This window comes from Lithobates pipiens, unplaced genomic scaffold (assembly GCF_037356315.1).
Source record: "Lithobates pipiens isolate NorthernLeopardFrog02 unplaced genomic scaffold, aLitPip1_a1.2 Scaffold_30, whole genome shotgun sequence".
Taxonomy (NCBI): Eukaryota; Metazoa; Chordata; class Amphibia; order Anura; family Ranidae; genus Lithobates; species Lithobates pipiens.
The window spans coordinates 96,179,938-96,204,015 of NW_027507791.1; positions in this window are offsets into that span (position 1 = coordinate 96,179,938).

Here is a 24,078-nt window from a genome sequence, read left to right on the forward strand (position 1 = left end):
TATACCGCTGAAGGACTGCTGCAGTATAGGGCAGCGGTCAGCAGTAGTGCACGGCAACCCTATGTATTGTGGACCGATAGCGGTCCTTACAGAACAGCAGACTGTAACGCACTCAGGCCTATGTACCGTAGCACCCTATACCAAGTTACCAGTCCTTATAAGAACTTTTGTGGACCAAGCAGGTTGTGTGTTAGTGATTAGCAGACTGTACGTCAGTCCCTATACCAATGAAGGACTGCTGCAGTATAGGGCAGCGGTCAGCAGTAGTGCACGGCAACCCTATGTATTGTGGACCGATAGCGGTCCTTACAGAACAGCAGACTGTAACGCACTCAGGCCTATGTACCGTAGCACCCTATACCAAGTTACCAGTCCTTATAAGAACTTTTGTGGACCAAGCAGGTTGTGTGTTAGTGATTAGCAGACTGTACGTCAGTCCCTATACCAATGAAGGACTGCTGCAGTATAGGGCAGCGGTCAGCAGTAGTGCACGTCAACCCTATGTATTGTGGACCGATAGCGGTCCTTACAGAACAGCAGACTGTACTGCACTCAGGCCTATGTACCGTAGCACCCTATACCAAGTTACCAGTCCTTATAAAAACTTTTGTGGACCAAGCAGGTTGTGTGTTAGTGATTAGCAGACTGTACGTCAGTCCCTATACCAATGAAGGACTGCTGCAGTATAGGGCAGCGGTCAGCAGTAGTGCACGGCAACCCTATGTATTGTGGACCGATAGCGGTCCTTACAGAACAGCAGACTGTAACGCACTCAGGCCTATGTACCGTAGCACCCTATACCAAGTTACCAGTCCTTATAAGAACTTTTGTGGACCAAGCAGGTTGTGTGTTAGTGATTAGCAGACTGTACGTCAGTCCCTATACCAATGAAGGACTGCTGCAGTATAGGGCAGCGGTCAGCAGTAGTGCACGGCAACCCTATGTATTGTGGACCGATAGCGGTCCTTACAGAACAGCAGACTGTACTGCACTCAGGCCTATGTACCGTAGCACCCTATACCAAGTTACCAGTCCTTATAAGAACTTTTGTGGACCAAGCAGGTTGTGTGTTAGTGTTTAGCAGACTGTGCGTCAGTCCCTATACCGCTGAAGGACTGCTGCAGTATAGGGCAGCGGTCAGCAGTAGTGCACGGCAACCCTATGTATTGTGGACCGATAGCGGTCCTTACAGAACAGCAGACTGTAACGCACTCAGGCCTATGTACCGTAGCACCCTATACCAAGTTACCAGTCCTTATAAGAACTTTTGTGGACCAAGCAGGTTGTGTGTTAGTGATTAGCAGACTGTACGTCAGTCCCTATACCAATGAAGGACTGCTGCAGTATAGGGCAGCGGTCAGCAGTAGTGCACGGCAACCCTATGTATTGTGGACCGATAGCGGTCCTTACAGAACAGCAGACTGTAACGCACTCAGGCCTATGTACCGTAGCACCCTATACCAAGTTACCAGTCCTTATAAGAACTTTTGTGGACCAAGCAGGTTGTGTGTTAGTGTTTAGCAGACTGTGCGTCAGTCCCTATACCGCTGAAGGACTGCTGCAGTATAGGGCAGCGGTCAGCAGTAGTGCACGGCAACCCTATGTATTGTGGACCGATAGCGGTCCTTACAGAACAGCAGACTGTAACGCACTCAGGCCTATGTACCGTAGCACCCTATACCAAGTTACCAGTCCTTATAAGAACTTTTGTGGACCAAGCAGGTTGTGTGTTAGTGATTAGCAGACTGTACGTCAGTCCCTATACCAATGAAGGACTGCTGCAGTATAGGGCAGCGGTCAGCAGTAGTGCACGGCAACCCTATGTATTGTGGACCGATAGCGGTCCTTACAGAACAGCAGACTGTAACGCACTCAGGCCTATGTACCGTAGCACCCTATACCAAGTTACCAGTCCTTATAAGAACTTTTGTGGACCAAGCAGGTTGTGTGTTAGTGTTTAGCAGACTGTGCGTCAGTCCCTATACCGCTGAAGGACTGCTGCAGTATAGGGCAGCGGTCAGCAGTAGTGCACGTCAACCCTATGTATTGTGGACCGATAGCGGTCCTTACAGAACAGCAGACTGTAACGCACTCAAGCCTATGTACCGTAGCACCCTATACCAAGTTACCAGTCCTTATAAGAACTTTTGTGGACCAAGCAGGTTGTGTGTTAGTGATTAGCAGACTGTACGTCAGTCCCTATACCAATGAAGGACTGCTGCAGTATAGGGCAGCGGTCAGCAGTAGTGCACGGCAACCCTATGTATTGTGGACCGATAGCGGTCCTTACAGAACAGCAGACTGTACTGCACTCAGGCCTATGTACCGTAGCACCCTATACCAAGTTACCAGTCCTTATAAGAACTTTTGTGGACCAAGCAGGTTGTGTGTTAGTGTTTAGCAGACTGTGCGTCAGTCCCTATACCGCTGAAGGACTGCTGCAGTATAGGGCAGCGGTCAGCAGTAGTGCACGGCAACCCTATGTATTGTGGACCGATAGCGGTCCTTACAGAACAGCAGACTGTAACGCACTCAGGCCTATGTACCGTAGCACCCTATACCAAGTTACCAGTCCTTATAAGAACTTTTGTGGACCAAGCAGGTTGTGTGTTAGTGATTAGCAGACTGTACGTCAGTCCCTATACCAATGAAGGACTGCTGCAGTATAGGGCAGCGGTCAGCAGTAGTGCACGGCAACCCTATGTATTGTGGACCGATAGCGGTCCTTACAGAACAGCAGACTGTAACGCACTCAGGCCTATGTACCGTAGCACCCTATACCAAGTTACCAGTCCTTATAAGAACTTTTGTGGACCAAGCAGGTTGTGTGTTAGTGTTTAGCAGACTGTGCGTCAGTCCCTATACCGCTGAAGGACTGCTGCAGTATAGGGCAGCGGTCAGCAGTAGTGCACGGCAACCCTATGTATTGTGGACCGATAGCGGTCCTTACAGAACAGCAGACTGTAACGCACTCAGGCCTATGTACCGTAGCACCCTATACCAAGTTACCAGTCCTTATAAGAACTTTTGTGGACCAAGCAGGTTGTGTGTTAGTGATTAGCAGACTGTACGTCAGTCCCTATACCAATGAAGGACTGCTGCAGTATAGGGCAGCGGTCAGCAGTAGTGCACGGCAACCCTATGTATTGTGGACCGATAGCGGTCCTTACAGAACAGCAGACTGTAACGCACTCAGGCCTATGTACCGTAGCACCCTATACCAAGTTACCAGTCCTTATAAGAACTTTTGTGGACCAAGCAGGTTGTGTGTTAGTGTTTAGCAGACTGTGCGTCAGTCCCTATACCGCTGAAGGACTGCTGCAGTATAGGGCAGCGGTCAGCAGTAGTGCACGTCAACCCTATGTATTGTGGACCGATAGCGGTCCTTACAGAACAGCAGACTGTAACGCACTCAAGCCTATGTACCGTAGCACCCTATACCAAGTTACCAGTCCTTATAAGAACTTTTGTGGACCAAGCAGGTTGTGTATTAGTGTTTAGCAGACTGTGCGTCAGTCCCTATACCGCTGAAGGACTGCTGCAGTATAGGGCAGCGGTCAGCAGTAGTGCACGGCAACCCTATCTATTGTGGACCGATAGCGGTCCTTACAGAACAGCAGACTGTACCGCACCCAAGCCTATGTACCGTAGCACCCTAGACAGACCAAGTTACCAGTCCTTATAAGAACTTTTGTGGAACAAGTGAGTTGTGAATGATTAGCAGACTGCAGCAGAAGGGCAGCAGTCAAGTATAATATTCTTTCTATATTTGGAAGAAAGAATATTATACGTGTACAAGCCTATTACCGTACCACTGATACCAGTCCTGAAAAGAACCTTTGTGGAACTAATAGTAACAGCAAGTCTTTAAAATTATCCTCACTGCCTGACACACTGCTTCCTGCCTGTCCCTATACAAATTGGCAAAAAAGAGTAGGCTGGAACGATTAGCTGGAACAGCTCTTTTGTGGACCTGATAGTAACAGCTAATGATGATGATGATGATGATGATGAAGAAAGACTAATCTGGCTGAGCTGTCCCTAAAATAGCAGCATACAGCGCTCTGTCCCTTTATCTAAACTGACAAAAGAAACTCAGGCTGCTGACCTAACACCTATACCAGTCCTGAAAAGAACTTTTGTGTACCAAATAGCTAGCGTTTTCTCTGTCCCTACTCCACACAGGATCCTTTCCCTACAGTGACAGAAGAAAGAATGTAAAATGGCCACCGGATCGGGTGTATTTATAGGTTAGGGGGAATGTCCAAGTGTCCATGAGCTGTCATGTCTCAATTGGTTGTCCTGTAACACATGATAAACGTGTCACGAAAGGTTAAAGTTCTTGTATACATTAAACACGTAAGTCCGCCGGGGCGAACGACGGAAAAAGGCGTTCGAACCCGCGGACGGCGAAAGTCGGAAATTCGCCGCGAAACGACCGCCGGGCGAACCGTTCGGCCATCACTACTAAGCATTGATATATCTAAAGTTGTGTCAGTGACGACAGATGGTGCCCCAAACATGGTGGGGAAAAACGTTGGATTTGTGAAATTGTTTACAGAAGCTATTGGACATGCGATTGTGCCTTTTCATTGTATTATCCATCAGGAGGCTTTATGTGCCAAGGCAGGATTCACTGACTTAAATGACTTAATGTCAGTTCTAACAAAAATAGTTAATTTAATAGCTGCTCGCCCCCTTCACAAGCGAGAATTTTCAGCACTTTTACAGGAGGTTGATTCCACCTACAGTGGACTGCTGATGTACAATAATGTAAGATGGTTGAGCTGAGGCAAGGTTCTTGAGCGCTTTGTGGAGTGCTTTGAAGAAATTAAGGTATTTCTTGAAGAGAAGGATCTGGGAAACTTTCCTCAGCTCAATGATGATAAGTGGGTCAACACCCTGATGTTTTTTACAGATCTCTCTGTTCATGTTAATGAACTGAACTTAAAGTTACAAGATTTTGGCAAAAGTATTGATGTTATGTTTGGATACATAAAAGCTTTTGAAAGTAAAGTAAAAATTTTCAAGCGAGATGTAGAAACTAAAACGTATAAGTATTTTCCTCGAGTACAAATGCATTTTGAGAAGGCCAGTGCAGCTGTACGAAATGAAGTGGAACTCTTGCATATGAAGTACCAGCATGTTTTAGACTCGTTACTTGACCAGTTTACTGATAGATTTAGTCAATTTAGAAGCCTAGAACAGACCATGAAAATAATTAAGTATCCTGATGTAGTAGTCTACAATAGTTTGGAATTAAATGGTTTCCAATGGATGCAAATAGATGATTTGGAGATGCAGCTTGCAGAATTTCAAGACAGCATCTGGGCTCAGGTGTTTGTAGACTTGAGGTCAAAGCTTGAGAATCTGGAAAGGGGCCGCTTGGAGAATAAAGATGAGTGCCACTACGAACAGGAAATTTGGAGTGCCTGGAACAGACTACCAGACACTTTTAGCACCCTGACAAATATAGCAACAGCTTTACTCACAATTTTTCCTTCTACGTACTTTTGTGAGACCTTATTCTCAGCATTAACTAATATCAAAACCAACAAAAGAAACAGATTGACAGATGAGGTTAGTAGCGCTTTCTTGGGCCTGAAGTGTACAAAATACCAACCTTCAATTGAAGATTTAGCCAATGAAATTCAGCAACAAAAAAGTCACTAATAGGCCGGTTAGTTAAAGAATTTGCCCTCCCCCTCACTTATCTCAGTTCACGGCAGGGCTGTGGAGTCTGCTGCTTCCAGCTCCACGTCCTCATCAACATGCCGCTCCGGCCCGCCCCCGCTATGAATATTCATAATCTTCGCCCTCGCGTCACTAGGAATATTCATAGCAGAGGCGGGCTGGAGCGGCATGTTGATGAGGACGTGGAGCTGGAAGCAGCCGACTCCACAGCCCTGGTTCACGGCACCCCAAACAAGTTCAATAATATCAAGGGCAACATACGAAATCGACTGATGAACAAAGAAGTTACTAAGCAGGTATGTTAAATAATTTGTTTTTGGTTTATTAAATACAATTATATATTGCAATTATGCATTTTTGTAGTTTAAACTATAAATTGCGCAAAATTATGTTTTTTTGTCGAAGTGACACACCACGCGAGTTATGCTTGATTTTTTGCCGATTTTTGACACACCACGCCAAAAAGGTTGCCCATCACTGGTCTAGGGGGTAGGGAGTGTTAGAGGGACTAACAGTTTTAAATACACTAACAAACTGAAGTCAAATGTCAGCTTATGCTTTATAAACAGTTACATTTTTTTCCTTTTGGGATAAAGATTTTTCCTAAATAAATAAAAGCTAATTATTGTAAGCATTCCTGTCAGTGTTAAATAGTTTGCCTGTAACTGTTACATCTACAGGACAGCTTGTTCTGTTGAAAAACAGACCTACTGGCTGGTTCACCAGGTGAAAATAAAAGAAAGCCTTAAAAAGAACACTAATGCAGACATCGCACCCAAGAATTGGTAAGCTGCAATATAATAAACATTTGATTCTGGGTTTAATACTGCTTTAAAAAAGGTGGGAAGTATTCAAAGATATCTCAATCATAGATAAATATATATAAACAAATGTGTGTGCATACAGTATATAGAGAGAATGAGTGAGGCCGCGTACACACGCGCGGACTCTTCGCCCAACCTTGTTCGTCAAACAGTTTCGGCAAACAGTCCGCTCAAAATTAGCATGGACGGACATGGCCACACACGACGAACGAACAGTTTGCTGAAACCGTGCGCGATGACGTGAACGGCACATACGACGGGACGAAAAATACGACGTCCTATACACTGCATTATAACTTTCGGCGTGTAAATCCTTTCTGAGCATGCGCGGAACTTAGTTTGACGAACAAGCCTACACACGGGCGGACTGTTCGCTGAAACAAGGTTTCAGCGGACAGTTTTTCGGAAATTCCGTAAAACCTTGTTCGTCAAACTGTCCGCTGAAACTGTCCGCTGAAAGCCCACACATGAGCGGACTGTCCGCCCAAACACTGTTCAGCGGACAAAGTTGGGCGAACAGTCCGCGCGTGTGTACGCGGCCTGAGAGTTTATAGTTATGGTTTACATTTTAAGACAATTTTTTGTTTAATTTCTGCTTTTTTGGAAAAAGTACTGTTTGTGAAACTTAGCCTAGGTTCACACTAGTGTGTGGGAAACCCCACGATCTGTGCGCGTTTCCCAAACTGCATTCAAATCACACTGCCCTTGTTATCCACAGAGGGTGTCTGTGCAATCTTAACGACACCTCAAACGCAGGTCGCAAGCACAGTGCATTTACCAGCGCCAGATCTCATGGTACAAAAATATCATGTGTACCAGTTGCAGTTTGGTATCAAAATTGATGCATGCACCAATACCTTGAAAGCAATCAATATTTATCACTGGCTAATCACACGGGTTTCTTCCTTTCCCTGGATGCAGAGAAGGCGTTCGACAGGGTAGCATGGGACTACATTCAAGCAGCTCTAAGCAGACTGGGATTCAGAGATCGCTTCCTCCAATATATTATGGCATTATACTCGTCCCCAACTGCAAGGATGAAAACAAATGGCCACCTGTCGGACGCCTTCTCCCTGTCCAGTGGAAACAGACAGGGTTGCCATCTCTCCCCACTGATTTTCGTTCTCACGCTGGAACCAATGCTTCAAAGAATTAGAACAAACCCATCCATAAAAGGGGTACAGATAAAGGATGACCAACACAAAGTGGCGGCATACGCCAACGACGTCCTATTCCTCACAGACCCCATTACCACAATCCCCAACCTCCTACAGGACTTCTCTTTATTCAAATCCATCTCCAACCTCCAAATTAATTTTAGTAAGTCCAAAGCCCTCAACATCACCTTACCAGAAGCCCCTCTCCAACAATGTCGAACCAATTTTCCATTCAGCTGGGAGAAACATACCTTCACGTATTTAGGAATCCAATTACCAGCCAAATTAAGAGACCTATACCCCGGAAACTGGCATAAGCAATCCTTCTCTTGGTTTGGCAGAGCAGCAATCTTGAAAATGAACACTCTTCCCAGACTCCTATACCTCTTGCAGATAATCCCAATTAAACTTCCCCAAACGTTCTTCTCCCCGTACAGAAGCCTATGTTTAAAATTCATATGGGCAGACAAACACCCACGCATAAAATGGGACACACTGACAAAACCAAAAATGCAGGGGGGAATAGGGCTCCCCGACATACAAAAATATCACTGGGCCTGCCACATGTCCAGGATTGTTGACTGGCATGTACACACAGAAATCAAAGCATGGGTACAAATAGAAGGAACCTTCTCAACATTACCATTACAACATCTCCCATGGATAAGCGCACTGAACACGCCACAAGAACTTTTACAGCACCCCCTAGTAGGCCCAACCATACACACCTTTAGAAACATCTGTAGGAAACTACAGGTGGCATCGACCCCCGGCCCGCTGACCCCACTGGATGGTAACCCAGACTTTGCTCTGGGTATGAAGCAGGCAAACACCAGCGCCACGCCAAATGCAATCAAAGCAGGCGCTTTTTTCAAGGACGGGGAACTGATCCCCTTCCATTCCCTACTAGCCCAATTTCCAGACAGGGAAATAGCTTTCTTTAAGTTCCTCCAAATTAGACATTTCCTACTCACTACTTCCACACCTCACCAATGGAGCAGAGATCTAACCCCTTTCGAAACCATGTGTACCAGAAGTGAACCCCAAAGACATGTCATCTCTGAGCTATACACCCTACTATTTCCCCAAGACCCCCAATTCAGCTAACCCATTCATCCAAAGATGGGAAAAAGAATTGAACATAGAGCTAACTCAGGAGGACTGGGAACATGTGTGGCTAAACATACACAAGGGATCCTTGAATGTATCTGTTCAGAAAAATGGCTATAAGCTATACTCGCGTTGGTATAGAACCCCTGATCGACTTCACAAATGCTACCCAAACGTACCCCCAACATGTTGGAGATGCGAGGAAGCCAGGGGAACTCTTCTACACATATGGTGGGAATGCACCCGAATCCTACCATTCTGGACAGAGGTCCACCGCCTCAAATTACAACCTACGCCCCAGAGTTTGCCCCAGCCCAATTCCTACTTCACCACTCCTCTATGTCCCCAAGGGCCATACAGGAAATCCCTCATGCATCACTTGATAAATGCCAAGAAACTATGCAGCCCCACACGTTGGAAATCCAACACCTCTCCTAGCATTGCGGATTGGTTACAGAGAGTAACTAGGATAGCCGAGATGGAAGATATCATACACCAAATTAGAGAAACTTCACCGAAATTTCAGAAAACATAGGCCTGTTGGCTACAGTTCCAACAATCTGAGGACTATAAATCACTCATGTGCAACTTATAGCTTGACCTGGGGGATGACCCCCACATACCTTCCCGAATTGAGACGCCAGACCCAAATGGCTGTCCCACAATAAACCATTATACCCCATAGCCCTCCCTAATCCTATTCACTCCGTACCTTTTCAATAACTTACGAACTTGAGGATAACCTCCACGTCACCTCTCAATACTCTACATAGGCAGAAACACTTTCATCACAAAATGCATCCAAAGAAAACGAAGGTGTACTTGAAAAACCAACATAGCTACGAGGTAACCGTAAGCTAACCATGAGATGACAAGATTCCCACCCCTCCCACAGTCAGATCCCCATGGGGGTGAGAGGGGTGGGGATATAATTACCTGTTCCCGAGTTCCACCATAAATGCCAACTGGGACCCAAGTTTAGTCACTACACCATAAGCGTTACACAGTATAAACTACAGAATGCGTTATATCAACACTCGTTGGAGACAACTGATTAGAGCTTAATTAAGACAATGGTTATTTGTTAATTGTTCAATGTTACAGAACTTATAAGAAATTTACCTGTATGTATGTGGATATTTGTCAATAAACAGATTAAATTAAAAAAACAAAATTGATGCATGTACATCTTTGGTGCACTGCGGTGTGATTTGAGTCCATTTACTGAATCGCATGCGAGTTTAGCAGGAATGTGGTGCGATTCACATGCAGTTCACAGTGTGAATCAAAGCTCAGAGTAGCCCAGCACTCTCTTTTAGAAATAGTAACTACCACTGGCAAATTAAATCCAATAGAGAAGGCAAGGGGGGGGGGGGGGGGGGAGGAAGAAGGAAGAAGGAATTAGTAGTCATCCGTGGTTCCTATCTGGATTATACAACAATTAACGTTTTGGGGAACCAGGAGACAACTAAAAAGAATTTGCAGATGCCTGGAGAAACGTAGGAGATGCCAGCTGTAACAACCTAGGGCCTCTGTACCAGCTTTGGTTTAAGGGTTAGTAGTATTAACATTATACATAATATTCCCACAAATATTGCTTGCTGTCCAAAGAACCTGCCACCAGTTCTTTCCTACATTAGAGAAAGCAAAGCTGCAACTTGGGGGGTAATGCTTCATAAACTCTACTTTCCTATTGAACACCTTTTACCCTTTCTTTTTTCACATACAAAGTGTCACTCTACAAATATATATCTGAGCTGTATTTGGAAACGCTGAGTGCAGTAGAGCATGCAGCTGTATCAGGGATGCTGTCAGAGCCCACGCTATGCCTGGCTGCACTTTCTCCAGAATGGGACTCCATATGGTTGAAAATGAGAGACATTTACAATTGTTTTATACAAATCCGCATTGTCACTGAAACTCCATTTGCTAACACACTGTACTTAACAATATTTAAAGTGCTAGTGAACCAAAAAAATCATTTTATTGCAGCTTACCAATTCTTAGATGTGATGGTTGTTTTTGTTTTATTTTTGAGGCTTTTACCCCCCCCCCCCCTCCCTTTATTTCACCTGGTGATCCATGTGTGTGCATTTAAAAGCAGATATCTTTGGACAGTAGCATTGTCAGTCTGGGGAGAGGGTAGCGGTTTGCCTCAACCCTCTAACTGCTTCTTTGTCTGGACAAAAGGTAAAAGTAAAAGTAAAGACAAAAAAAAAAACATTAAAAAGGATCGTAAGCTGCAATTTAAAAAGTAAAAAATAAAATAAAAACGGCTTTAATATCACTTTAACTTTTTTATTTTATTTAGGAAAACCAAAATATTTTTCACTTTTGAATTTCGCTTTTTCCATTAAAAGGAGAAGTACGACCAAAGCTCGTTTGGCTGTAGTTCTCCTGTGAATCACAGTAGTGCAGTTCATTCTGCACTCTTGTGACCCTTTTCAGCAGACAGCGGGCTGATGCCACAGAGCCGATCCAAGCTCAGGCAAGATCACAACAATGAAGTCGGGATCGGCCAACATGCCTGAACCGTCACCTGTCTCAGCCTTTCAGAGAGCTGCTGAGAGCCCAAGCTAGCTGCTCCTGCCCCCTCCACAGCCCAGTGCTCCAGTGAGCAGGTGGGGGGGGGGGGGGGGGGGGCAGAGCAGACAGCGGTGACAGTCTCCAGCTGGTGTTTGATAGCTTGGTTCTCAGTCTTAGAACTGGCAGGGGAAGATGCAGCATCCGACCAATGCTCAGTCCACCTAGATGAGTATGATTCTGTAAAAAACAAAAAAACACATTCTTCTCCTTTAAAGTGTATAAAAAGTGGAGGTGGGGTGAGGGTAGGGAGTGGATGGTCAGTTTATAAAAATTGGCTGGAGAAATGTCACAATGCTTTGTCTGACTGCAATGTACCTTGCACTATTTCTTGGTTACCCATAGCACCTGCATGACTCCTCTTGCTTGTCTGGCCAAGTAGACAATTTGTAGTGGCCAGTGGCTGCTGTTGGGCCTGCTGTCCTTACCCTGGATGCGTACAGTCAGAGCACGGGGGGCTCGGGGGAAAGCTGCTCCGGTGTCCTCTCCTGGAGCAGCTTCTGTGGTGTCTCCTCTCCTCCTCCTGTTGCTAGGCATCCAATAGGGTCACCTGAAATTTTGAGCAATTGGGAAACATGTTTCATACCTGCTTCCTGATTGGCCGGGAGGAGGATCAGTGTTGAAACAGCAAATTTTCATTCGCTGTTGCAACACACCTGGATGGGCTGCATGCGCAAAGCTCTGCATCTGGAGTCCACCTGATTTTGAGGCCTATTAGAACCTATGGCTCTAATCAGGTTCTTGAAAAAAAAAACCTAACTGCTCTAATTCATATGCCCGTTGACCCGAAAGGAGCCGGACACATGGATAGGGGGCGGCCGTGGATAGATTCATGCTATGCATGAATCTATCCACTGCATATAGGGGGTGGCGAGGATAGAGGGGGCAGTGCTTGGGCATCCCTAATTGATGGGCCGCCCCTGGTAATGGCTTAGCTTCATACCCCACATGTGCTTCACTGACATTCTTTTGTACGTTAGCGACCATTATGCATCCCTTTAAATGACTTCAGACTAGGCTTAGAACAGTTAAAGCAACTTTAACATTTTGAGGTACAGTTCAACATAAACAATTTCAATGGAACATTCCCTAACTAACTTGATTAGGCTGCTCAGGCATACCTCCGCAAGGTGGTAGTCCACGATTGGATTTTCCCCAAAACCTCGGCAGAGGTCTGGCCTTTGAGTATCCTCTGATGGACTGCTGGGCACAGCAGTTTCTCTCTGTGCCATATGACAGGCTTCCCTACTCCTTTTATTTAACAGGGCAGATAGGCAGGGTCCAAAAAGCCCAGGAACAGAGGTGCAGAATATTAACAGAAAAGAGGGAGATGGCGCAAGAACCAACTGGGTAGTATCTATATAAATGTTTAAAAGGACCCAGATAAAAGACAATAAACATGAGGGGAAGGGGAAAGGCGATATTTATAAAGAAGTCATTTGTAGAAAGGAGATCCCCTGGGGTTGGATTTTAAAGGCATGTACAACTCAATTAGGAAATAGTCCAAAAATATTTTATTATATAAAACGAACAAAGAAATAATGTACAATATACATAAAAAGTTTTATCTCTAGGTACAATTACAAAGACTTTGTTAATAGCAATGTGCACCACTTGAGTTTATATTGTGATCCATGTAGGTATAATCACCCTACGCGTTTCGGAGCTTAATAAAGCATATCCTTCTTCAGGGGTGAAGATACAACATTTACATGGAATCTATTAAATAACAGGGGATAAGATGTTAGATCCAGGAGGTAATCAGACAAGTACAATAGCAAGGATAAGGCATTTAGTGACAAAAGGAAAATTACAAATAGTACTCACACAACTTGTGGCAGGGTAACTGGTATCCCAGAAATATTGTTTAATAAAAACAAAAGACAGTAGATGACCTCAGATGCAGGGTTCACTTTGCCAGTGTTCAAAGCCCATAAGGAGGAGACGAAGGAAAGGGCAGGTGGCGTTTAGCACAGTGTAGATATGACTGAGACCTTCTATGGATAATGTAGACCAAAAGAAAGTACAACGGGCTGGAACTCCAATGGAAGGCCACCCTGCTACACCCCTGAAAAGGGAAAATAGCAGGGAAAGAGTAATAAGTGGGGAGCCATATGGCAGGGAAACACTGGGGCTGAAAATAGAATGCCGGGTCAGAAGGCAAAGAGAGGAGAGAATTTTTTTTTTTTTTTAAATCATCAAAAAATCACTGCCCACATGCACCCCTCCGTACATGTTGAGGCAAATATATATATTTATGGGTAAAAATAAAATACAAATATAGGGGTATTGAAACCTTTAGTCATTATATAGGTGGCTAGAAGTAGCAGGTACAAGTAAAAGAAAGATCATAGCATGGAGTATAGATGACTAAAGAAGTCAGTACAAGTATAAACAGTTCCAGTTTAAGTTCCAATTTACACTGGCAGCAGCAGCCTTGAGAGTAAAAGCACAAATCTGGAAGACAAAATAGGACAAAGACAAGGTGCACCAAACGCAACCAATCAGATGATGCGTTTTGCAGCCTCCGCTGTTTCTTCAGATCTAACTGAAGAACCAGGAAGTCAGGTATATATAGAGTGAGGGGGAGGAAACAGGGGCACCTCCATAATGAACTTTACGCTGTATATATACATAGGCATAGGATTATACATATTTTCAATAACCAGAAATCGCCAAACATAAAAACAAAACAGACAGTGAAGTAACATAGTAAGATGAATGCTCTAAAGATATAAATGCATTCTTAAAAAAAATTAATATATTACATTTTTTTAAGTATTATTGTATATGTCAATAGAAAAACACATTCTCATAGATATACCATGAAAATGTGGCAATTAGTATAGTTTAGCAGGATGACTTCTCTCAGATAACAGTACCTATGAAAAACTCACTAAAGACTCTCTACCCAAATTTATTGAAGAATCCAATTCCATACTGGCACAAGCCTTGACAGGGTATTTTTAGCAATACTGAGGCAGCTTTTTTTCAGAAACCCTTTTTTCAAGTACCATATCTATACCATTTACCTAAAATTCATAAAGATACTAATAACCCGCCAGGTCGCCCAATAGTTGCTTCAATGGATAGCATAACCACCACCTACTCATTATTTATAGACCATTTTCTCCAGCCATTGGCTCAGGCACTCCCTTCCTAAATTTGAGATGGCATACATTTGATAGAACAGTTACGCCCGTATACCTGGGAACCATCTTATTTGTGGGTATCTTTGGATGTATGTTCTTTATACACCTCAATACCAAACAAAGTTCGCCTGCAGGCTGTAGCACATTTCCTTAACCATAGAAAAGATATGGAGATAGTGGTGCACTGTACAGTAGAACAAAAATCAGATCACACTAGAAAGAATGGGGTGGCTAATAGCAATAGCTCCACTAGTAGTAAACAGAAATATTTTAGGTAATATAATAGCGCAGGTGAATATTTAAAATTCAAAGATGGTATGAATTATCTGATGTGCAATAAAGTACTTTTTTAAAACATGACCAGCATAAAAACATAAATGAAAAAATATACGTTTCCGTATACGTAGTGTGTGCTAAAATCCAGTGCAGGTATAGCAATAAATATTGGTGATGGTAAACTCATGTGCTAGAACAAAATGATAAGGTGCTGGCGTCTCAACGTGCAATCACAGATATACACAACAGAGTAAAAATGCATCAGGCAAAAAAATTTATATAATTAAAAAATGTCCATAAATATTCCCATTCGTAAAAAAATTCTAAGGTGCACGGTGTGGTGGTACTTTAAATCCAAAGAATAAAGTGCTGGTGCTTATACACCAAATTCGGTGTAAAAGTGCTGCAAGTGGTGGATATCCTGTGCGGTCCTTTCGTGGTAATTATATGGGTGTCCCCTTACCTTACTGCTGTAAGGTAACAGCATAGACTTTTATAACTTTGTGGTCCTTGGTGACCCTCCCCTTTAAGGATCCTACTGAGGCAGCACAGGTCCTCGCTGGCGTTCCTATCCTGCCTATCCCCAGCGTGTGTACGTCCCCTGTAAGGGTAGTTTTTTAGGGTGTCCAGGAGGGAGGGTCTCACCAATCTCACCAGTATACCATATATATAGGGATTTAAAGAGAGGAGGTATGCCCCATAGTGTAGTATTTTAACAGCATTTATTGTATTAAAAATAAAGACACGTACTCACATAAACAAAAGGAAAACAGAGCAATGTACAAACGAGCAGCGAGCTTGATTAGCGGCACTTCCGGTGGCAGATAGTCCTGATGCGCGTTCGCCACGAATCATGTGACTTCATCAGGCGAGCCTGGGGGTCCCCTTATTCTGCCTGTAAAGTTACGCATCTGTATGATGTATAGAAAATGCAGCAGCAATAATGACATTTCTAAAGCAAAAAAAATCAAATTTAATCTCATTTAAAGGGTAACTCCACTTTCGTGGGAAAAAAAGGTAGCAAATAAAGAAAAAAATAATATAGCGCATATAATTGTGACACTTATTTTGTAATTGAATTTAAAAATGACCTTTCCTTTTCAATTTGCAGCCAATGTAATTTCCTGAGAATACATTACAATATGGCTACTTGGAGTTTTCTGTACACAGAGTGTGTACTGACCACTCCCCAGAAACATAATTTCCTGCTTGTGGGATTGGCTCACCAATTTTCCCAGAAGTCTGCCTAAGATACAAGTCAGATTTCAGGCATCCCCTGCAACAAAAATGTAATTGTTTGAGAGATACTTTCAAGAGGAACACATCTAAAGGGATGCAAGCCCAGCAGATTTCCTCATTAGTGCTCCACACCTGACAGTTAATTATGAAAGCACTCCCATTAGACCTAATCAGGACAGAGGCACAGAAAAACACACATGGATTTCTTCAGAATAATAAAAGGTGGGAATCTGCAACAACATTTATAATCCTTGCAATGTACATAGATCACCCAGAGGGAAATGTTTTTTTCTCAACAAAAGTGGAGTTAAGCTTTAAACTTGCTTGCAACTTAAAGTATTGCCAAAAATTAACAAGGGAACCCCCAGATCCCACTCCCCCATGTGAATGGATATCGGGTACATCGTACCCCTACCCATTGACCCCATCAGTGCATTCCACTGGGCAACAAATATAAATCAACAAAAGTTAAACCTGGATGGCTTAATACTAATGTAAAAAGGCATATTAATGAGAAAAAGCTGATAGAAGGCACTAATGGGCACTGATAGAAGTCACTGATGAGAGGCACCATTGAGCACTGATAAGGAGGCATTCATGGGCACTGATAAGGAGGCATTCATAGGCACTGATAAGTAGGCATTCATAGGCACTGATGAGGAAGAATTCATAGGCACTGATAAGGAGGCACTGATAGGAGGCACTAATGTGCATTAAGGAACACTGATAGGCAGAAATCAGGCAGTGTTGATGGGCACTGATGGGCAGCATTGAAGAGTACTGATAGGTGGCATTAATGAGCACTGATAGGTGGGGCTGATAGGCAGAACTGATGAACACTAATCTAACTAGGCGCCATTAATGAGCACTGATAGGTAACACTTGTAGGCGGAATTGATGTAAAGTGATAGGAAGCATTGATGGGCACTAATAAGTGGCATTGATGATTACTAATAGATGGCACTGATGATTGGGGCACTGATTATAAATGTAAACAATTTACTGACATTCTTGACAGTTAACAGCAGTCCATTCCTAACACAGACACAGCATGGGAGGAAAAGGCTGCGGATAACCAGAAAGTCTGTTTACATGTGATCAGCTGATCACATGGTAAAAGGGTCACTGTGATTGCACTGGAAGCATGTTCCAGTGGGCATACGGAAAGCATGGTTTGGGAGGATGTCCATGGACACCCTCCCAAAATGGGACTGAAGAGGGGCAGGGGGGGCCCATCATGGTTTCTTGCACCGGGGCCCTAAAGGTTCTAGTTACGCCTCTGGCTGTATGTAGTGAAAATGTGCTTAGTAACTTACTGCATGGCTGGTAATGAAGACATCAGTGGCTGCTGTGTTCTCTCCCCTGTCTCCACCTTCAGCTGCGGGATAAGCCTGTGCCACTTGCCAACCCGATGGCTAAACAGTACATATTTACATATTTACAAAGCATGGGGAAAGTGCAGGGTCCCCAGGCAGTCCCCACTCATTAAATCGGCCCTATCTACCCCTCCAGGATGCTCAGTGTGAGTCAGTTCCCAATGGGAGTGCCTGATAGGCTCCTGGGGGAAGGGGTGGGTCCCTGCTGTGATGTGCTTCCCCATATCTTGACTGAGTTCTGGAAGAAATATCACATGGCCACATTTGTATCATGAGAAAGTGCACAGTCCTACAAGAAGTTATTTAGGGTTGAACATATTTTTTATTATAAGGTCAGTGCAAGTCAGGAATACAAAATGGTAATACATTTCCAAAAATACACAAGTGCTGAGGTACATGTATATATATTGTAATGGACGCCGTGGCTGGGTCCTGGAAGGACGCTATATTTCCCCTCTGTTTGGGTTGTGCTCTCTTTAGGGAATGAAAATTGATTAACCCACCTGTTAGAGGAAGTGTCTTTAAAAGGCAAGACAGGAAGTTGTAGATGGGTGTGGAGGAGTGGAGAACACATGGTGGATGGTGTTTGGCGTTTGTTTTGGGTTGCAGCAAATGAAGCGGACAGCAGTGTCCTGTTTGTAAGGCTCCTGGCAGGAGAAGCTACCTGCCATCAAGACCAAGCTCTGTTTCTGATAAGGACAGCTGTTCTGGACTTTGCAAGTCGGTGAGACTACAAATCTTTTTCCTTTTGTTTTTGGCTGCTGTAAAGCTATTTAAGTTAATAAACCCTTTGTTGTATGAAAAGCCTGTGTCCTGCGGTCTACCTGGTCCCCCGAACATTACAAGTGGTGCTCGAATGCGGGCAGGACAAAGTAACAGGCATTTTTTCTTGCTATTTTTTTTTTTTTTTTTGTGGGTTTGAACTGACATTTAAAGGGACAGTACAGTGAATTTATGTCCTGGGTTAAAGCTGCACAACTGCGGAAAGCTGAAACCATGGAGGAGCTAATTAAACAGCTGTCCTTGGCGAATATACAAGCGCAGACCCGCCATGAGGAAGCTAATCAGCGCTTAGCAACGCAGCACAACGAGGCACTGGCTTTGCAGCAAGAAAATACTCGCCTGTTGGTGGCCCAGTTAGCAGCCCAGCAAGCGACCCAACAAGGGGTTATGCAGGATCAGATGGCGGCCTTAAAAGAAGCAGTGCAGCAGCTTTCTCAGGGCCGTGAACAAGTGGCCGTTGCCCCTGGCAACCAGGTGACCATAAGGGCAAGCCATTTCTTGCAGAAGTTGTCCCCGAGTGATGACGTAGAGGCGTTTCTGGCAACATTTGAGAGGACGGCAGAGAGAGAAGGGTGGCCCCAGGACCAGTGGGCCGGCTTAATTGCTCCTTTCCTCACCGGAGATCCTCAAAAAGCCTATTTTGACCTACCACCAGAAGATGCTAAAAATTATCAAAAACTAAAGGCAGAAATACTGGCTCGGTTGGGGGTGACTACGGCCGTTCGGGCCCAATGAGTGCACCAATGGAAGTATCGTTCAAACCGGCCACCGCGATCTCAAATGCATGACCTGGTGCAACTAGTAAAAAAATGGCTGCAGCCCGAAGTGTTGTCTGGCCCCCAAATTGTGGAGCGGATCGTGCTGGACCGGTACTTAAGGTCACTGCCAGATGACCTTCAACGGTGGGTCAGTCATGGAGACCCCAAAACCGCGAACGGCCTTGTTGAGATGGTGGAACGATATACGGTGGTGGAGGATCTGCTTGGCCCCACCAAGCGTCAAGGGCCCAGTCTGCCACGGCCCTTCCGATCAACTGCCGCCCTTCGAACGGTTGTCCCCAGGAGCCCTGGAACCAACACCCCGGAAGGCCAAGAGTCACACCCGTTACCCCCTCAGCGACCTGTTCCTGATCGGAGAGGAGGGGATGTACAATGTTGGCGATGTCATGCCTGGGGCCATACCCGGGCCCACTGCCCATTGCAGGAAGAACCCATGGAATGCGGGGTTCTTCGGAGGGGGTCTTTTTATGCCCATAAATCGTGTACAACACATCTTGACCTTGGAGAGAGGAATTTTGAGTGTGAAGTCCAAGTGAACCACCACCCTGCATGGGCCTTGCTGGACTCTGGAAGCATGGTAACCCTGGTTCACCCTAGAGTAATTGGGAAGATCGGTCCGGTAAGCAAAATTTTGCGGGTTGTGTGCATTCATGGGGACACTAGAGAGTACCCTCTCATCTCGGTGTCCATCTCCACAGCATGTGGCACTGGTACTCAAGAGGTGGGGGTGGTAAAGAACTTGGTACATGACGTTATCATAGGACGAGACTGTCCATTATTTGCAAAACTTTGGAGACAAGGAGAACTATCTGAAAGGTCCAGAGACTGGGAAGAAACTAGTCCCTCTGTTCCTGTTGTAGAGGGTAATAACCCTGAGATGCCACATGTTCATAATATGGACCCAGTTGATAAAAACGCCAAGACTTTGGTTAATAATGATGAAAATAGTGCTGATTCTGTTAAAGATGTCAATATGTGGGGTTCTCAGACCTACCTGAATACTGAGGGGGGGGAACCTTCCCCGCTTCAGGTAATGCTGGGGAAAGATGATGAGGAAATGGCCTCTACCCCTGACTTGCCAGATTTGGGTGTTCCCCAGGGGGCATTTGGTACTGCCCAGATGCAGGACCCCACTTTGGCCAGGGCACGGGAACAGGTTGTAGTAATAAATGGGGAGCCCCAAGAGCCAGGTGCTAATGAGCGGTGGCCACATTTTTCAATACGTAATGAATTGCTTTATCGGGTTACTAAAGTGAGAGAAAATGTGGTAGAACAATTATTGGTACCCCAACAATATAGACGCAAGGTCCTGGACCTGGCCCATGATGATGTGTTAGGGGGACACCTGGGAGTTGAAAAGACGGAGGCACGGATCGCCGACCGGTTTTACTGGCCAGGCTTGAAAGCAGAGGTAAGGAGATACTGTACCTCTTGTCCCACCTGTCAGTTGACCGCTCCGGCGACCCATTTCCGGAGCCCGTTGGTCCCTCTACCCATAATTGAGGTCCCATTCGAGAGGATAGCCATGGATATAGTGGGTCCCTTGGTAAAGTCGGCTCGAGGTCATTCTTACATACTAGTGATCCTTGACTATGCCACTCGATATCCTGAGGCGCTACCCCTGCGGAATACCTCCTCTAAGGCTATTGCACGAGAGTTATTCCAGTTGTTTACACGGACAGGTTTTCCCAAGGAAATACTCACAGACCAGGGCACCCCGTTTATGTCGAAGGTTATGGCTGATGTATGCAAACTGTTCCGGATTAAACAGCTGCGCACATCGGTCTACCATCCCCAAACAGATGGATTGGTAGAACGTTTTAATAAGACCCTTAAGTCTATGCTCAAGAGAGTGGTACAAAGGGATGGGAAAGACTGGGACTGCCTGTTACCAGCTCTCCTGTTCGCTATCCGAGAAGTGCCCCAGGCCTCCACTGGGTTTTCGCCCTTTGAATTGGTATATGGGCGGAGACCTCGCGGACTACTGGACTTTGTTAAAGAAGAATGGGAAAGTGAACCAATCCAGCATAAAAGTGTTCTTGAATATGTCTCTCAAATGCAGGAGAGGATCCGAACTGTGATGCCGCTAGTTAAGGAACACTTACAAAAAGCCCAGGAGGCTCAACGACAGGTCTATAATAGGGCAGCCAAAATTAGGAACTTTCAAGTGGGGGATTGAGTAGCAGTGTTGATTCCCACTGTGGAAAGTAAATTCTTGGCCAGATGGCAAGGCCCTTTCGAGGTTGTAGAAAAAATGGGAGAGGTAAATTATAGAGTCCACCAGCCAGGCAAGAGGAAACCCTTCCAGATATATCATGTAAACTTGTTAAAGCCCTGGACAGACAGGGAACCAGCGACCTCCCTGGCTAGTACAAAACTTGAGCCTCGGGTTGGGGTGGAGAGTGTCCAAATAGCAAATACCCTGTCTAAAACCCAAAGTCAGCAGGCAAAGGAGTTCTTGCAGAGAAATAAAGAAAAATTTTCAGACTTGCCCGGGCTCACTAGTGTCGTAGAGCATGATATTGTCACAGAACCAGGAGTCAAAGTTTTTGTCCGGCCCTACCGCATCCCAGAGGCTCAAAGGAAGGCCGTTTCAGAGGAAGTAAAAAATATGTTAGACCTAGGGATTATTGAGGAATCGCAGAGTGAGTGGTCGAGCCCGATTGTGTTGGTACCGAAGCCCAACGGGACTCTGCGATTCTGCAATGATTTCCGGAAACTTAATGAAGTTTCCCGGTTTGATGCCTACCCTATGCCCCGGGTAGATGAGCTTATCGAGAGACTAGGTCCAGCCAGGTATATCACTACGTTAGACCTTACCAAGGGGTATTGGCAAATACCGTTGACTAAGGCTGCTAGAGAGAAAACTGCTTTTTCTACCCCAGAGGGGAGTTTTCAGTACAAAAGGATGCCTTTTGGATTGCAAACTGCTCCAGCCACTTTCCAGAGAGCAATGGCTAGGATTTTACGACCTCACCGGAAGTATGCCTCAGTATACTTGGACGATATAGTCATTTTTAGCAAAGACTGGGAATCGCATTTGCCCAAAGTGCAGGCAGTGCTGGACTCTCTTTGGAAGGAGGGGTTTACAATAAACCCTGAAAAATGTGCTTTGGGAATGGAGGAGGTGAAATACCTGGGTTATATCGTGGGTAGAGGGGTAGTGAAACCTCAGGTCAACAAGATAGAGGCTATACAGAATTGGCCCCGCCCCCTCACAAAAAAGCAGGTACGTGCATTCCTGGGCATGGTGGGATACTACAGGAGGTTTGTACCCAACTTTGCCACGTTGGCGGCTCCGTTGACCGATCTGACTAAGGGTCGGAAATCGGTCATGGTGGAGTGGAATGCAGACGCTGAGAAGGCTTTTTTGGAGCTCAAGTCGGCGCTGTGCCAACACCCTGTCCTTGTAGCACCCAATTTTTCAAAAGAATTTATTGTCCAGACTGATGCTTCCGATGTAGGATTGGGAGCGGTGTTGTCACAGGTTATTCATGGCGAGGAACACCCGATAGTCTTCCTCAGCAGGAAGTTAACACCAGCGGAGAAAAACTATGCCATAATTGAACGAGAGTGTCTGGCCATTAAGTGGGCTCTGGAATCCCTCAGATATTACCTTTTGGGGAGGAAGTTTAGGTTGATTTCTGACCATGCCCCTTTAACATGGCTGAGACAGGGAAAAGGGACCAATGCCAGGGTTACCCGGTGGTTCCTGGCACTCCAGGAATTTAAGTTTGTAGTGGAGCATAGGCCCGGGAGACTGCATCAAAACGCAGATGCCCTCTCCCGAGTCCATTGTTTGAGCTCCACTGTTGCCTCCACCTCCTTGGCGTTGGGGCACAGGGGGGGGATATGTAATGGACGCCGTGGCTGGGTCCTGGAAGGACGCTATATTTCCCCTCTGTTTGGGTTGTGCTCTCTTTAGGGAATAAAAATTGATTAACCCACCTGTTAGAGGAAGTGTCTTTAAAAGGCAAGACAGGAAGTTGTAGATGGGTGTGGAGGAGTGGAGAACACATGGTGGATGGTGTTTGGCGTTTGTTTTGGGTTGCAGCAAATGAAGCGGACAGCAGTGTCCTGTTTGTAAGGCTCCTGGCAGGAGAAGCTACCTGCCATCAAGACCAAGCTCTGTTTCTGATAAGGACAGCTGTTCTGGACTTTGCAAGTCGGTGAGACTACAAATCTTTTTCCTTTTGTTTTTGGCTGCTGTAAAGCTATTTAAGTTAATAAACCCTTTGTTGTATGAAAAGCCTGTGTCCTGCGGTCTACCTGGTCCCCCGAACATTACAATATATAAAGAACTTTGCGTATAACAGAACTGGTTAATATCCGTTTCTAAACATAAACAAATGAAGGAATAAGTTGATAGGGAGGGCAGGGAGGGGGGGGGGAGCAAGGGGGGGGGGAAGGGAGCAGGGGAAAAGCAAGGGAGACAGGAACCCCAAAACGAAGAGCGCTCGGATAAATTGTACAGCCTCCGGGGTAGCCCAGGTGCAAGGACCTAAGTTCTAACATAGATCGCCACAGAGGAGGGGAGGGGAGGTGAGAAGGAGCCAGTTAGTAATGGGCGCATATAGACAAACAGGAGATCAGCCATTCGAACCGTGCAACCCCCTGGATGGTGTCCTAGGTAAATATTAAAAATTCAGTACGGAACACTGTCCTAGCGGAGACTATCCAGGAAGCCCAATGAGGCCGAGTGATGGCGCCAAATAGACCATAGGGCGGTGAACTTGTCACACCTGTCATCAACCCTCGCCTGTAGCTCCTCCATGACCATCATATACAAGAAGTTATTTAGAACAAATAGATCCCTGGTCTTAGGATGACAGTTGGTGGTTAAAATAGGCAATGCCTGATCAAACAAGGAAATACATTTTTTTTGTTTTTAATAAATCTTTTATTGGTGTTAAAGGCACATACAAATGAACAACACAAAACACAATAAAAAGGCACAACAGTGACCCTCACATGGGTAACATAAGTATACGTCAGTAGAATTCAATATTACATTCAAGCGTCAGTCACCATTATGCTAAGTAAGGTGTGAATCCCACGGATGGAATCTGGAGAGATGGCGTAGACGCCAACCCCATGCTTCTACA